This window comes from Podarcis melisellensis (assembly GCF_964234715.1).
Source record: "Podarcis melisellensis genome assembly, chromosome: 8".
In the NCBI taxonomy this organism is placed as follows: domain Eukaryota; kingdom Metazoa; phylum Chordata; class Lepidosauria; order Squamata; family Lacertidae; genus Podarcis; species Podarcis melisellensis.
Genome location: NC_138540.1, coordinates 16,904,367 through 16,917,183, shown reverse-complemented (window position 1 = coordinate 16,917,183; position 12,817 = coordinate 16,904,367). Strand labels below are relative to the sequence as shown.

Genomic DNA, 12,817 nt, shown 5'->3' with positions numbered 1-12,817 from the left:
TTAGAAATTATAGATATAGGTAAAAAATTCTTAAATGAGATTTGGGCTATTTATTCGGGAACAATATGCTAAACTGATAATTAATAATAGCCTTACAGATAAAATTGAGATAACAAAGGGAACCAAACAGGGGTGTCCATTATCACCGTTGTTATTTATAACAATATGGATGTCCTGTTGAAGAAAATAGAAGCAACAAAAGAAATAAAGGGGATTGGTGTTGGATCAAATGAATATAAGCTTAAGGCCTTTGCCGATGATGTTGTTTTGACACTAGAAAAACCAATGTCCGGTGTAGTAGAAGCTTTGAAAAAGATAGAAGAGTATGTGCAATTAGCAGGTTTTAAGCTGAACAAAAATAATACAAAAATATTAACCCAAAATGTGGACAGTAAAGAAATAGGTGAATTACAACAAAAGACAGGAATGACAATAGAAAAAAAGGTAAAATATTTAGGAGTCTGGCTCACATCCAAGAATATAAACCTCATTAAATATAATTATGAGAAGGTGTGGAAGGAAGTGAAGAGAGATTTGGAGATATGGACCAGAATGAAATTATAATTGATGGGTAGAATCTCAGCTATCAAAATGAACGTGTTGCCGAGACTGCTGTTTTTATTTCAGACAATTCCGGTTATCAGTGGAACAAAACAATTCAATGTATGGCAAAGAAGATTGTCTAAATTTATCTGGCAGGGAAAGAAGCCAAGAATTAAGTATAAAATATTGACAGATGCAAAAGAGAGAGGCGGTTTACCCCTGCCAGATCTTAAGATTTATTCCGAGGCGGCGTGTTTTTGCTGGTTGAAAGAATGGATAACCTTGGATAACTCAGATATACTGGATTTGGAGGGATTTGACAACAGATTCAGGTGGCACGCCTACCTGTGGTATGATAAGGTTACAATGCACAGAGGGTTTTTGAATCATACTGTTAGGAAATCATTATACAAGGTGTGGAGCAGACATAAAACATTATTGGAACGCAAAACTCTGAGGTGGCTCTCACCTTTGGAGGCCTTTGCAGTAAAAAAGAAAAATGTGGGAATGGAATGGGCGACATACAAAGACTTGTTGGTGGAAGTAGATAACAAAATAAAGCTAAAGTCATTTGAAGAGTTGAGAGGACAGGTAACTGATTGGTTGCAATACCATCAGTTACGTGTTTAGAGAGGATAATAAAAGAAATGGATTTGGAAGTAACAAATCTAAATTAGAGAGAGAATTGCTGAGTAGTAAAATGAAAATACTGTCGAGAATGTACAGGTTATTACTAGAGTGGCACACAAAGGATGAAGAGGTAAAAAGTGTTATGATTAGGTGGGCCCAGGATTTGGGGCACAATATTGATTTTGAAAGGTGGGAAAAACTGTGGACTTAAACCATTAAATTTACAGCATGTGTGTCACTCAAAGAAAATATATTTAAGATGGTGTACCGATGGTACATTACACCTGCCAAACTCACTAAAATGTATAGAAATCAAGATAAAAGTTGTTGGAAGTGTAAGGAGAAGGAGGGGAATTTCCTCCATATGTGGTGGACCTGTTCTAAAGTGAAAGCAATTTGGGACACAATATCTAACAAACTGAAAAAGGTTTTAAAATATAACTTTAATAAAAAGCCAGAGGCATTTTATTAGCTTTAATTAGAGAAGAAATACATAAAAGAGATGTAAATATGTTTATGTATGCCACAAAGGCTGCAAGGATACTTCTGACTCAGAAATGGAAGCAGCAGGAACTCCCAACATTGGAAGACTGGCAGGTCAAGATGGTGGAGTACGTAGAGATGGCCAAGTTGACGGGGAAGATCCAGAATCAGTGTAACAAACTGTTTTAAAAGGACTGGAACAAATTTATAATTTACATGAAATAAAATTGTAAACATGTTTGTAGGCTTGAACTGAAATGTTTTGTAACGCAAATATAAGGAACTGCTTTACAGATAACAAGGTGAAATATTATAATAATAAGACAGAAGGTAAACAAGTGATTATAGAAATGTGAAAAATATAGAAAGATGTGTTGAAGTCAGAAGAGGGAGGAAAGGAGGTCTATGCTCTTATAGAGTAATGTATTAAGTTAAAGAATTATGTAACAAAATGTGAACATGATAAACGTGGAAAATTTAATAAAAATCAGTTGTTGTTTTTTTAAAAAAAGAATATTTTTTTTGCAGCGTGTTCCTGCATCTTCCTATTCCGCACTTCTTCAGGCTAAACTTTGCAGGATACTTTGACATTTATTTTCATGCTGCAAAACATGTGTTTCTTTTCTAAACATGATTGTGCCAGGGCAAGGATGGTGAACCTTCAGCCCCAAGGAGGCCCACCCCATTTTACCCATCAGACAATTCTGGGCAGGCTTCCCAATCACCTCACATCTTATCTAAGGTCAGGTATGGACAGGCGTAAAGGTGGCTGGGCGGGGGCAAAAGGGGTCTCTGGAGCACCAACTATTAGCTGCTCTGTGTCCCTTTGGAAGCCCCAAGTGCTGAGCTCCAGCATGAAGCAAATGGTTTTTGGAAAGGGGCAGGGGAAACTCCCGAATGCAGGACTTGGAAGCCCCCAAAACCAGTGTGTAACCTCCCAACATCATCTTCACAATTCCCCACTAATGTCCCACTTCTGACCGGGGTGCCTCATGGTGCATTTGAAATATAACAAATCGGTGGGGGGATATCAACCCCCCACCTTGTACTTAAGGACTGAATTGCATGACTAACGTCTCTTGACATTGGAGAACCAATGAGGTGATGAGAAATGTTAAGTGCATTGGGGAAGTAACTCCCTGTAGCCTGTAACGTCTTGTCCCTGGCAGAACGAGTGGGTGAGTTCCAAACGTCAATGAGCATCTTAATCTTGATTTAAAGTACAGATACCGATCGTTGCTCAGAATGGCCTGACTGGCCCAGAGGGGATGCCGAATGGGCCAAATTGGGACCATGTGGTTCACCTCCCTTGACCTGCTCCATATGACATGAAGGACAAGCAAGTTTGAGGAAAATCTTTGTTCTGATTTGGGAGTGGGTTCCAGGGCCCAACCCAACTGGGAGCCAGTGTGGTGTAGTGGTTAAGAGCGGTAGTCTTGTAATCTGGGAAACCGGGTTCACGTCTCCGCTCCTCCACATGCAGCTGCTGGGTGACCTTGGGCCAGTCACACTTCTTTGAAGTCTAACAGCCCCACTCACCTCACAGTGTTTGTTGTGGGGGAGGAAGGGAAAGGAGAATGTTAGCCACTTTGAGACTCCTTAAAGGGAGTGAAAGGCGGGATATTAAATCCAAACTACTACTCTTCTTCTTCTTCTTCTTCTTCTTCTTCTTCTTCTTCTTCTTCTTCTTCTTCTTCTTCTTCACATATTGGGGCCAGAAAAACCTGTTGGCACACTTAGGGAAGAATAACCAGCTGCCCAAACATGAGATGTGGGGGGCACCTGACTTGTCAAGTAGTGCAGGTGAAAAGGATCTCAGGGTCTTAGTAAACAACAAGCTTAACATGAGTCAACAATGTGATGCTGCAGTAGAAAAAGTGAATGACATCCTAGTGTGCATCTGCTAAAGTATAGTGTCCCGAGCAAGGGAAGTAATAGTACTGCTCTATGTTTCCTTGATCAGCCCACACTAAGAGTGATGTGTCTAGCTCATGAAGTTCAAGAAACGTATTGATAAGCTGGAATGTACTCAGAGGAGGGTGACCAAGATGATCTCCAGTACGGTGTGCAGTTCTGGGCAACACAGTTAAAGAAGAATATTGATAAGTTGGAATGTATGTTCCCTTGCCCTCTCTCACACAAAACTTTTAGAAAAGAAATGCAGTTTTAGGGGCTAGAACTGCAATATGAAAATGCCCTGCAAAGTGACAAATAATGAAATGGAAGTTGTAGAAATACCCTGCAAATAATCAGGAAGGAACGTGGGATGAATGCTAATTGTCATGCACTGTCCACACAGCATCCCCAGTAGGGATGCTTAATAAATGCCAGATATCCTCTGACCCTCTGTGTGATCCTGTGTGTGAGCTTTGTGGAAGGAAAATGGGAGGAAGCCTCAGGTGAATGCATCACCTGGAGGAGACCCCCCTCAACCTGTGATTGGCAGGCACCAAGGAGAGTCCATGTAGTGGCATCTCTCTTCATGGGCACTTAAGGCAGGCAGAGGGGCAATGGATAGGATCCAGGGATGGAGTCTTCCTTCACCCCAAGGTCCTCCCCCACCTGCAGTCCATGTGGCATCTATCAATACAGCCTCTGCTCCTCTGTTTGGTGACAAGGAAGAAGACAATGTGTTCTCAATTCTGCTGGATTTCCCTGTGTGTAGCAAAGTGGAGACAATGCCCAGCTCATTCAAGCACCACAAGGCAGGGACAAAACCATTCCTGGCCCAATGAAGCTGTAAACACTTTCTGTAACAGATGCCCTATATCACCCCATCTTGCCAAGGTTGTCCTGGCTATTGATTCAACCTATGTTATGGTTCGTCTGTTAAATTGCATTGCTGTTTGGAATGAGACCTCCTCAGCAGATGACATGTCTCATTTGTAGGTGCAGGTGACTCTCAACGTATGGTGGGGTTAAGTTCCAGTGACAGTGCCTGAAGTCAAAATTGCTCTCCCTGGGCTCCTTGGGGAGGTCAGGCAGAATAAAATGCATATGTGATATCAATTGATTGGCAGCTGGGTGTGACTTGCTCAGAATGGCCTGACTGGCCCAGAGGGGATGTCAAATGGGCCGAATTAGGAACTTGTGGTTCACCTCCCTTGACCTGCTCCATATGACATGAAGGACAAGGACATTTGAGGAAAATCTGTGTCCTGATTTGGGAGTGGGTTCCAGGGCCCAAGCCACATATTGGGACCAGAAAAACCTGTTGGCACTTCTGGACAGACATATTGTAGGTTTACATTCAATACACCAAATGGCAGGTTTGAAGGCCATGATTTATTTTCAACTTCAGGGTTCTGGCAGGTCCGCTGAGGCAATGGCGGGTATTGTTTGGGGTGCCCATGGAATCTGGGTTCTGGGTTAAAGGAATAATGGAGCAGAGGTGGCATGCATTAGACTCGCCCTCTCATCCCCATCCATCCATCCTTAGGGAATTGGATCTATTGTCTCACTGCCCCCTAGCATTCCATCATAATCACCCCCCCCCGATAACTTAACCCCATGTGATCCACTCCTGCCCTTTAGGATTGCAAGGAACAATTTTTGACTTCAATTTAAATCATGGGAGGCGAAAACAGATATACAGGTGCATGGGGATTATCCAATGAACTCATTCCCCACTAATCTCCCACTTCAGATTAGGGGTGCTTCATGCTGCATTTCAACTCTCATAAATTGGTGGGAGAATATTAACCCCCACCTTGTACTTAAGGACTGAGTTGCATGACTTAACGTCTCTTCTCATTGGAGAACCAATGAGGTGAGGAGAAGTGTGAAGTGTTTCAGGGAATTAACTCCCTGTGCTCTGTAACGACTTGTCCCTGGTGGAACGAGTTTGTGAGTTCCAAACATCAATGAGCATCTTAATCTTGATTAAGATTAAAATACTAATCATTTGGCTATTTAAACCAGCCAAAGGTGGGTTCTTCTGCTCAAGACATCTCTGGACTTCTCTGAAAGCAAACTTCTTTCCATCCCTGGAGAAAGAGTGAAAGACCACTAGCTTGGTAAGGACCGCATTTTCTCTATGCCTGCAGCAGTTAGATACAACCCAGTGCTGTCCTGGCTGTTCCCCAGAAATATCTGGAAAAAAGAAACTGCAGATGGAAATGCTCTGAGAGATGAGGAAATTTGGGCCAGAATCTCTTGGGGGGAGTGCTGGATTTTGCAGCACTTTTCAAATGCCCAATGTGTTTTTTAGTGACCTTTCTTCTATACTGAACATGATTTTATCATGCAACATTATGTATAGCTGTGTTTAAAGGAGTGATTAACAATCTATTATTTAAACATCTTTCTATTTAAATATGTTAGGTATGCTTCTATTTATGTATGCTTCTATTTATTGATAGTCTTTAATGAATAGTTTTAGATGGTTCCTTTTGCTTAGGGAAGCAACAAGTCAATTTCTGTCTACATGCCTGTCTGAGAATTCACCAGAAGAGGGTCAGTATTTAATAAAAACATTCCAAAAGGGGGTGTGAGGTTTCCTTATGGTTCCTGTTTTCAGCAGCAATTGGAATTGAGATTCTCTCTAGCAACATGGGATCTCATCTTTGCCAACCCCTTGGTGTGTCTTGTTCTGCAGACAAGACGTTACTTTCACGCTCCCTGGAGTTTAGGTAAGCAGAAGGGCAACCCAGGCCAGGTCTTTTAAGGTTAGTTGGGGACCCTTGCACAGCATCAGGTCAAATATTTTTTGTTAAAATAATTTTTATTAACAGGCCAGTCACATCACATTATTCAAATAAGCAGACTTTGAAGGAACTTCAAAAAGGTTGTGATGAACTAGGAAAAAATCAACAAGAAGTGAAACAACAGGTCTCAGAACATGAAATAAGACTTTTAGAATTGGAATCAGTGAGATGAACAAGTTAAATTTGCTATGATTGATTGGGCAAGAGATGTGGCTCACAAAAGAATGATGGAATATTGGGAGAGTTTATGGAAGAAAGGGGTTAAGTTCACGGCATGTACTGTATTAAAAGAAAATATGAAAATGATGTATAGATGGTACTTAACCCTGGTGAAACTAGCAAAAATCTCTCACACTAATGATAACTTATGTTGGAAATGTAAAGAGAAAGAAGGCACTTTTTAATTATGTGGTGGACGTGTTCCAAGGTGAAAGACTTCTGGGAAAAGATTTATAATGAATTTTTAAAAATGTTGAAAAATACATTTATTAAGAAGCCAGAAGCCTTCCTACTTGGAATAACAGGACCGGAATTGCACAAGAAGGATGTTAGACTGTTTTTGTATGCCACTACAACAGCAAGACTTTTATTAGCCAAAAAATGGAAATTGCAAGTTATACCGGCAAAAGAAGAATGGCAGATGAAGATGATGGACTTTTCGGAGCTGGCTGACCGGACTGGAAGAATCCGCGACCAGAAAGAGGAGGAAACACAAGAAGATTGGAAGAAATTTAAAGAAGATATAGCGAGATATTGTAAGTTAAGATAATTAAGAAATCCCTAGAAGTAACAGATTAGGCTAAGGGATAGAAAAAGATTGATAACAAAGATTATTATCGATTGCAATTGGAAGTAAGGTTAAGAAGTTAGTAATGAAAGAAGATACTGATGTTATAAATATGAAATTGGGAACTGCTAAATATGTTATATGATGAATTCCAGATTGGAGGGTGTTGAGGAAGTCTTTCAGCAATGTAAATACACCAGGGAATAATAAGAAGAAAAAATTCTTTTATCTTGTGTGTTTCTATTGTTGTTAAGTTTTTATGTTGTGTCAAATGTATTTTTTTCCTATTTTTGTTTTTGTCTATGTGTTATAAGAGAAAACTAATCCTTTTTTTGGAGAAAAAAAATAATAATTCATTTTGGAGGTCTATTCTTAACATGAAACTGTTCTTAACCTGAAGACCACTTTAGCTAATGGGGCCTCCCGGAGCACGATTTCTGTTCTCATCCTGAAGCAAAGTTCTTAACCTGAGGTACTATTTCTGGGTTAGCGGAGTCTGTAACCTGAAGCATCTGTAACCTGAAGCGTATGCAACCCAAGGTACCACTGTATTAGTTTACCGGAATAGGGTGGATTGAGGAGTAAGTTTCTAAAGACAAATATGACACAGCCTGTTGGCCATCTTACGTGAACAAGAATGGACATGGACTACAACATCCAATGAGTCAGGCTGCACAGTAGAGGGCATCCCTTGGATGTTTTGTGTTATTTTCCTTTGTAGTACCACATTGTTGTAGATATTGCTCTTGTGGCCTCCAGTGCTCTGCGCTTGCTGTGTTTTCGGGAGTTCAGTAAATATATAATTGCAAGTTCCTCCTGCTTCACCTTTCAGTTGATTCAAAGCCAGTGCCCTCTCCATCCATCATGAAGCATCTGGTGATCTTGCTGTCTGTTCTGGCACTCATGAGCTGTGCAGGGGCCCAAAGTTGCGGATGTAGATTGAGTGGGTAAGTATGAAAGGGAAAGGAAATTGTTTCAGATGCTTGGTGAGGACATCCTTGTACCTGGAGAGGCATGGCAGACTGGTGTGTAGCAGATCATAAAATCCGAAACAAAGGAAGACCAGAGTCCCACAAGGAGCACTTCAAAGAGAGTGGAGTCTCGGGAACACATAAATGGGCACCCAGTTGACCTTCTGGAAATTCCTCAGCAGGGAAAAGGGTAGAGAGGCTCTCCTGGTTTTAAAGCTAAGGAAAGGGAGATACAGTGGTGCCCCACAAGACGAACACCTCGCAAGACGGAAAATCCGCTAGACAAAAGGGTTTTCCGTTTTGGAGGTGCTTCGCAAAACGAATTTCCCTATAGGCTTGCTTTGCAAGACGAAAATGTCTTGCGAGTTCCTGCGGTTCCCCCCTTTCCCCCCTTTCCCTAAGCCGCTAAGCCGCTTATCAGCTGATCCGCTGATAAGCCGCATAACAGCTGATCGCTAAAAGCTGCTAAACCGCTAATAGCGCTAATCCGCTAAGCTGTCAATGGGCTTGCTTCGCAAGACGAAAAAACCGCTATACGAAGAGCCTCACGGAACGGATTAATTTCGTCATGTGAGGCACCACTGTAGTGGGGATTTGTGAAGTCCCAGGAACATTCCTTGTTTATGACGTAGGTGTGCTCAAAGCAGGAAGCTATTCTCCATTCTCTATTATTATTGTTATGATTACTGTTATTAGTGTGCTCCATGCTCCCTAACCTGGTACCCTTCAGATTCTTTGGATGCTACAACACCTCTGACTGTTGGCCAGGTTGGCTAGACCTGTAGTGTGAAACATCTGGAGGGCACTTTGTGCGTTGAGGAAGGCTGGTGTCATTGCACAATCAACCACTCTGCATCAATGAAAGATTGTGGCTAATCCACCTGCAAACCTACTAATTTGATGGATGTCAATTTCACTGTAAGCCTACGTCCACCTCAAAGGACACTCAATCAATCAATCAATCAATCAATAGCTTAGATTCATGAAATCTATTTAGTCATGTCCATTGATGCAAATCCAGACTACTCTGAGGACAGCGAAGATCGGATACAGTGCATTCTTGTTTACTAAGTGTCATGAATTCCCCTGGATAATTTTTAAGGATAGTTGTTTCTGTTGATATCCAAACAAACATTCCAGGAATCAGAGGCATGGTTGTTGCGGTGGAGGAAGCTGAATAGCTGTTCAATCATTTTAAATATGTACTGGCGTGTCAAGGAGTCTTGATAACAACGAGCGTAGTTAATTAAAAATAAGATTAATTGCAAAAAAAACCAGATTCCATCTGAGCAGCAATCACAGCCGTCCATCTCTAAACCAAATATCTCCCTTCTAAGGGTGGGTGGGTGTTTCCTACAGCTGCCGAGATCTTGGGGAACAGGGGGTCAGCTCCTCCCCTTCTCTGACAATGCTCTTCCGTTGTCATTTCCTCCCTCTGAACTGCTTTCATTTCTAGTCTCTGTATTTTGTACTTCGCTGGCACACTATAATCCCCTGACTTGCAATTGACTCTATGTCTTCCTGCCTGCTTTCTCTAGCTGACTGTAAATCTTCCCTGGGTGCTGGTTCATTCATGACATGGAGATTCATACTCAGACTTAAGCTACATCTCTTTTTACTTCTAGGAATCCAATATGTTCTTGTGGTAAACCCCGTAGGGTGAGACACAATGAAGAGCATCTGAGCGGAAGAGGTTGGTTTGGACTGGAAGATTCTTGGGGATGGAGCAAAAGGATGATGAGCTTTTTAGATAGTCTCTGTGCTTTGGCAGCTTTCCTTTCTCCTCCGATGAATTATTTAAAAGTCCTTCTTCACTGAGAAATGAGATCCGTACCATTTATGGTCTTGATCATAGTTCGCTAACATCTTGTCTTGAGGGCACATGAGAGAGCAGAGAAGGGTTTTTCAGGCATTACACATAAACCAAGGCCAAGGACACACTTCAATCCATTCCATGGGCTTCAGCAGAATTGTCCTTTCGAGTATGATTTGGGCAGTGAGAGGGACACCTAGGCTGGCAACTTCCTGGTCAAGATGGCTTTCTGTTTTGGCTGTTCTGTCCATGCCAAGTCCTCCTATTCCTTTAATTTTAGTGGACAAGAATTCAGCAGGTGTAACTTTGCTAAGAAAGAAGTATCCATGATGGGAAGTTTCCGACCTGCTGAATTTCTGTCTTTTGCTCAGATATTCAAGAAGGTGAATACTGCTCTAGGAAGATGAGAACGCAAACAATAGAAGCCTCGGGAGGAGGTTGTGGGAGGGCAATAAGGATGAGCAGAGACCCAAGAAGCATGCCCTCAGAGGAAAGGTTATAGTCATATCCAACTGATTTATATTCTGAATAGAGGCACTGGAATTAATGTAAGCCATTTTCTTTCATTTCAATGGGCCTACTTGAACTGGCACTAACATTGTATACAGGTAAACAACACAGTTTAGCCTTGAGAAAGGAAGAATGAAAGGGAGAGGAGAGCACTCTTTATATGCATGGAGGGCTGTCAGTTGGAAGATGGTAAAGAATCATGCTTTGCTGCCCCAGAGGAGAGAAGTGGATCTTACAGCTTAAGTTATAAGAGGGCAAATTTTGGTAGAACTTTAGGAGGGTATTTCTGATGGTGAAATTTGTGTTGTTTTTGGGAGTGAGAGAGCAAGTCTGCCCCCCCTTTTTGAGAAACCACATGTTGGGGATGCTCGTAATGAAAGGGACTGGAGTAACTGACTTAAAGACCCTCTCAGCTCTCTAATTCTGTGATTCCTACTTTCTCCTTTGCCCTCTACTTTCTACTCACAGATGCAGAGGAGGCTATGGCTGAAGACAACTGAGAAGCAGATTGCAATCAACCCAGATGCTCAGCAGGTTCACCAAAAGATCTCAAAGGCACACCTTCACTGCATGATACCTCCACTCCATTCCTGTCTTCCATTAGCCCTGAACCCTGATTTCATGGGCAGTCACCCCAGTTGCCTCAAGGAACCTGTCAAAATTCAGCAATTGCAAATAAATTGTGGGCTTCAAGCCTGTTTGGTGTCTTGAATGTGAACCTACAAGATGTTTACACAGAGGTGCCCCCACATACTGGGCCCTCCAACCTACTCTGAAAAGAAGAAACAGCTCTGCAAAACATTTGCATATGCTTCATGTCATATTCAAAGTGGTGTCCCCTTTTTAGTTAAATTGTTGGGCCCAAAAATTTACCCGTGTCTGTCCACGCAAGTGAAACATTTCTCCAGAATTGAATCTCCTAGGAGAAGAGGGTAACCTGTTGAATTTCTCCCAGACACACACATCTGTTAAAATCACCAAGAGATCCCAACTAGACATGTATACAGTTTTACATTAATCTAAATATACTGTGAGTTCTCACTGAGTGCCCAGTCTTTAGCTTCTGGTATAGTGATTAAAAGCGGTGGACTCGTGTTTTTTTAAGAATAATTTTTTATTAACCGACCAATCACATCAAATCAAACCAAATTACATAAATTCCAAATTACACAGCCGAATTTTAAATTTTTGTTGGGGGTACCCATATTTCAAGTTCCGAAGGGGATCCAATCAACTTCTTGCTTCTTACTGCTGTTTTAATGGCCACAAATCTAACCTTATGTTGTTCACAGTACTATCCAGTCCTTTCTTATTGTTTTTCCACATCTCTTGTTGTTATTTTCATATATGTTTCCTTTCTCTTTGTGACCTCTGATAGTCTCCACAAGCTGGTTAGAACAGTTTGTAATCCTGCATGGATATTTTTTTTTTATTATCCAGTAGCCATATCCAGACGTTTTCCATATAACATCACTTCCATACATCAAAACAGTCTTACCGTCATTAATCTTCACCAATCTGCCTCCTTTCTCAAAACCTCTGAGAAGATTCACCAGGAATGCAGTCTTAAAACAAGTCCATTCTTCCTCCTAGCTATAAATCCTTTGGCAAGATGGCGACTCCGAATTAATTGCTGCGCCATTCCAAAAGCTCTTATTGCTTCTCGATCTCCATAAAGCATACTTTTGGTTAAAGTTTATCTCCACACAGACCTTAATCATCCTGCTTGGGTCAGTTTAACTGACGATTCTAATGAGGAGGGGTTCTTGTAAATCACATAAAAGGAAAGTAAAAAAGGTCCCCCCCCCATTCAGTCCCGTTGTTGTCAACATACCCAGCCTTTGGTGTATCTTCATCGTAAAATATTCCTGTTTCTCCAACCTGTCGTCTTCTTTCACAGAGGTGACTTAAATTAGCAGACTCCACTCCCCTTCTTCACTTGAAATATGTGCATTTGCTTCTTTTGCAATTAATTATTCCAAATTGCTGCAGCTAGTGTGCGATCAGAGACAGTGCCCAGGAGAGCCGAGGTCCACATGGGGGCATTCTGCCTAGGGCCCTCACCCCCTTCTTTCGAATTAGGGGGTGATTTATGGGCACAGCAGGCAAGGGCAGTGTTCCCCATTTCCTTGGGCCAACAAGGGAGGCTGCCTACTCCCATAACAGCCTCTTAATTATCCCGTGTGTGTCAGAGATATGGTATTGTCAGCCATCTTCCAATGTGCCCCTAGTGGCCCCCCCAGTCTTTAGTTTCTGAACAGCAGGGGACTTGCCTAAGCCTCATTGAACTGTTGTTAAATTTTGCATTTGCTGTTTGGCGTCAGGGAATCCTCTTACACCCACTCACACTTATTGCAGCAGATCACTTCCAGGG

The 12,817-nt window shown here is 41.8% G+C and overlaps 1 long non-coding RNA gene across 1 annotated transcript in view; it reads left to right on the top strand.

Annotated features, from left to right (window-relative positions):
• The window catches only part of LOC309376992, a 59,044-nt gene extending 47,903 nt beyond the window's left edge, over nucleotides 1-11,141 (top strand). The window contains exon 4 of the long non-coding RNA XR_014171336.1: nucleotides 10,912-11,141. This is a non-coding gene — a long non-coding RNA (uncharacterized lncRNA). The remainder of the gene's footprint in view (nucleotides 1-10,911) is intronic.
• The last annotated feature ends 1,676 nt before the right edge of the window (nucleotides 11,142-12,817 follow it).